Genomic DNA, 4,859 nt, shown 5'->3' with positions numbered 1-4,859 from the left:
CCCTTCAAATGCAGCCACTGTGCCCCATCAAATGCCGTCACTGTGCTCATCAATTGCAGCCACTGCCCATCAAATGCAGCCACTGTATCTATCAAATGCAGCCACTGTGACCCGCTCGCTGACTGCCCGGCACTTATCCCGTCTTGGTAGCGGAACAGGCAGTGGGTGACGGTGGTGAGCTGTGGGATGGTGGAATGAGCAGTGGGTCAGGTGGCCTATTGCAGCTTGGGGGGAGCAGCCAAAACATATTTCAATGGTGGATTTTTGCAAACCTCTAACTGCAAATCTAAACGAGGCCAAAGAGATTAAAGTGGTTCTAAAGTCATAGGCAGCAGCCCACCTCAGCCCCCCCACAACACTTACCTGAGTCCCATCTCAACCCATGGAAGTTGCAGGAGTGTCTCGGCTGTCGGGGAATATCCCTCCTGATTGGCTGAGACCAGTGGCAGCTGGTGCTCAAAATTTCTTGGGGGGGGAGGGACGCAAACAAACTAAACAATTCTGAAAAATTCTGAAAAAACATCAAATGCAGCCACTGTGCCTATCAAATGCAGCCATTGCCCATCAAATGCTACCACTGTGCCCATCAAATGCTACCACTGTGCCCATCAAATGCTACCACTGTGCCCATCAAATGCAGCCACTGCCCATCAAATGCCACCACTGAGCCCATCAATTGCAGCCACTGTGCCCATCAAATGCTACCACTGTGCCCATCAAATGCTACCACTGTGCCCATCAAATGCAGCCACTGCCCATCAAATGCCACCACTGAGCCCATCAATTGCAGCCACTGTGCCCATCAAATGCTACCACTGTGCCCATCAAATGCTACCACTGTGCCCATCAAATGCAGCCACTGCCCATCAAATGCCACCACTGAGCCCATCAATTGCAGCCACTGTGCCCATCAAATGCAGCCACTGCCCATAAAATGCCACCACTGTGCCCATCAAATGCAGCCACTGTGCCCATCAAATGCTACCCCTGTGCCCATCAAATGCAGTCACTATGTCATCAAATGCAGCCACTGTGCCCATCAAATGCAGCCACTGCCCATCAAATGCCACCACTGTGCCCATCAATTGCAGCCACTGTGCCCATCAAATGCAACCACTGCGCCCATCAAATTCAGCCACTGTGCCCATCAAATGCAGCCACTGTGCCCATCAAATGCAGCCACTGTGCCCGTCAAATGCAGCCACTGTGCCCCTTCAAATGCAGCCACTGTGCCCCTTCAAATGCAGCCACTGTGCCCCTTCAAATGCAGCCACTGTGCCCCATCAAATGCCGTCACTGTGCTCATCAATTGCAGCCACTGCCCATCAAATGCAGCCACTGTATCTATCAAATGCAGCCACTGTGACCCGCTCGCTGACTGCCCGGCACTTATCCCGTCTTGGTAGCGGAACAGGCAGTGGGTGACGGTGGTGAGCTGTGGGATGGTGGAATGAGCAGTGGGTCAGGTGGCGGCTCCTGTGTCCTCCATTTGTCTCTTCTTCCTTCCTGCTAGGCGTCCAATCAGATTGCCTGTGCCTTCAACCAATCAGGTGACGGGTATTTGACCCACACCTCCTGATTGGCTTAGAGCCAGTTTAGTGATAGGAAAGCAAATATTTGTTTGCTTTTCTAACACAGCTAGGTGGGCTCCGAGTTCAATGCTCTGCACTCCGAGTCCACCTTTTTTAACCCCCCCGGCCGCTTTAATTAAGAATCAAAAAGGGGCCGGACGCCTGAATAGGGGGTGGCTACAGCGGCCATGGATAGATGCATGTTATGCATGAATTTATCCATACTACACAGAGGGGGTGAAGTGACAGAGGGGGCAGCACCCAGGTGTCCCTAATGGACGGGCCGCCACTGGCTGAGAAACACGTGCAGGCTCTATTGGCTCTTGCTGCTGTCAATCAGTCAGTGAGCCAATGATGAAAGAGAGGGGGCGGGGCCGAGCCGCAACTTCGTGTCTGAATGGACACGGCTTGGGTGTCCCCATAGCAAGCTGCCTGCTGTGGGGGTCACTCAGCAGGAGGGAGGGGCCAGGATCACAGAAGAGGGACCTGAGAAGAGGAGGATCCGGGCTGCAAAACCATTTCACAGAGGAGGTAAGTATGACGTGTTCGTTATTTTTAACCAAAAAAAACCCCAGAGACTTTAATATCACTTTAAGAAGTAATGATCCCCCCGATCCCTTCCCATAAGATGTCAAATCATATTCACTGAAAGCAGATTATATTCTATTATATTAATCAATATTCCTCAAATATATATAATCACTCTTACATAAAACATAATAAATGTGCAAAAATAAAAGTGCCAAACAGTGTAAAATGAAGACATCGATCTCCAGTGATTTACCATACAAACCTCGTCCCACAATAAAAGTGCCATAGAATGTTCAAAATGGTGAAATTCCCTTAATTATGGGCAACATACGAAAATCAAAGTCCTCCACTAAGTGCAATAAATCCCTCATCAGTGACACCAGGGGCAAGTCCGGAGTCTAGTCTCGGGAGGGGCACTGCCAGAAAATAGCTGGTGTTGGCTGGTCTTGGCGCTTCAATCATCACGGTGCCATGGTTGTTATGGTGTCAGGATTATTGAAGTGCATTATTTCTATCATTACATTGTAATATATAATGAAATGGTTCAACTCACCATAATGCAGAATCAGTGGAAGCCCTGAGAGTGTCACCTGCCACGTCGCCTGTCACCAGATGTAGATTGTCACTTGCCACGTCACCTGTCCCCAGATGTAGATTGTCACTTGCCATGGTGCTCTCTACAACCAATATCTTATTAGCATGCAGCAAAACCCATCTCCATCAGTAGCTCTGGTGAACACCAGGTAGTATATAGACCTTACATCTCGGGTGAGTCCACATCTTCCACCAGGGTGACCAGCTTGTGTACCTATCTAGCTGGTTGGTGAGTGCCTCTCTATTGCTATATTTACGGGTCTCCGAGTCTGACCCCTGACCGTGACACATGTGCTTTAGCTGTCATAGGGAAAGCATAAGGAGTGCTGCTGATAACACATGGAGAGATTAGTGTAGGGATTGTAGGGATTGGCAGGTCTGGTAAAGTAGATGTAAACCCTTACTGAATGTCATAGAGGTATTGAGAAAGAATTTATGAAAGTGTAGCAAGGTATCTGGCCTTGTCCAGTCTAATGAGAACTTTCCAGGCCAAAGATAGCTGACATCCTTCTGTATGTGGTGAGTGGTGAGGCATAGTGGGTGTAAGGTGGACAAAGTTATTGGGTGCCACACACTTCTTGGATGTAAAAGAGGTTTTATTTCTCTTAACAGTCATTTTTATATTTTTGGCTAAAGAGGGTTAGGGCCAGGACACCCTTAAATAGTTGTAGATTCGTTTAGCAGAATTTGAGACTTCAATAGGAGGACAGCCGTGCAGGGAAAGGCCCCAGCAAGGTGCCACGTCTGCACAAGCAGGAATGCTGTTTCCTATGGCAACAGTCCTTAACAGTTCCTAACTCAAATGTAACAGTTCCTTCAGCTTCAATACAACTGCCTCTTTTAGTTCTTCAACCCTGAGCTCCCGGTCTCTGACTAGACTAGATGATTTACTGGCTCTGAATCCCTTGAACTCCTCCAATCTTTGCGGTGGTATCTCCCTCAAGCGTCACCCCCACTTCCCTGCTGGGTCCCTAGTTTGGCACTACAGATACTTCTCAAGTTTCACCCCCGCTGACTGGCTCGGTCTCTGGCTTGACTCACAAGTAGGGATGAGCCGAACACCCCCCTGTTCGGTTCGCACCAGAACATGCGAACAGGAAAAAAGTTCGTTCGAACATGCGAACACCGTTAAAGTCTATGGGACACGAACATGAATAATCAAAAGTGCTAATTTTAAAGGCTTATATGCAAGTTATTGTCATAAAAAGTGTTTGGGGACCCAGGTCCTGCCCCAGGGGACATGGATCAATGCAAAAAAAAAGTTTTAAAAACGGCCGTTTTTTCAGGAGCAGTGATTTTAATAATGCTTAAAGTCAAACAATAAAAGTGTAATATCCCTTTAAATTTCGTAGCTGGGGGGTGTCTATAGTATGCCTGTAAAGGGGCGCATGTTTCCCGTGTTTAGAACAGTCTGACAGCAAAATGACATTTGGAAGGAAAAAACTCATTTAAAACTACTCGCGGCTATTGCATTGCCGACAATACACATAGAAGTTCATTGATAAAAACGGCATGGGAATTCCCCAAAGGGGAACCCCGAACCAAAATTAAAAAAAAAAAATGACGTGGGAGTCCTCCTAAATTCCATACCATGCCCTTCAGGTCTGGTATGGATATTAAGGGGAACCCCGGCCAAAATTAAAAAAAAAAAAATGACGTGGGGTTCCCCCTAAATTCCATACCAGACCCTTCAGGTCTGGTATGGATTTTAAGGGGAACCCCGCGCCAAAAAAAAAAAAAAAAAATGGCGTGGGGTCCCCCCAAAAATCCATACCAGACCCTTATCCGAGCACGCAACCTGGCAGGCCGCAGGAAAAGAGGGGGGGACGAGAGTGCGGCCCCCCCTCCTTCCTGAACCGTACCAGGCCACATGCCCTCAACATTGGGAGGGTGCTTTGGGGTAGCCCCCCAAAACACCTTGTCCCCATGTTGATGAGGACAAGGGCCTCATCCCCACAACCCTGGCCGGTGGTTGTGGGGGTCTGCGGGCGGGGGGCTTATCGGAATCTGGAAGCCCCCTTTAAAAAGGTGACCCCCAGATCCCGGCCCCCCCCTGTGTGAAATGGTAAGGGGGTACATAAGTACCCCTACCATTTCACGAAGAAAGTGTCAAAAATGTTAAAAATGACAAGAGACAGTTTTTGACAATTCCTTTATTTAAAT

The sequence above is a fragment of the Aquarana catesbeiana genome, linkage group LG02 (assembly GCF_042186555.1).
Source record: "Aquarana catesbeiana isolate 2022-GZ linkage group LG02, ASM4218655v1, whole genome shotgun sequence".
Classification (NCBI taxonomy): Eukaryota; Metazoa; Chordata; class Amphibia; order Anura; family Ranidae; genus Aquarana; species Aquarana catesbeiana.
The sequence above is the reverse complement of the archived record's forward strand: the minus strand, read 5'-3'. Positions refer to the sequence as shown.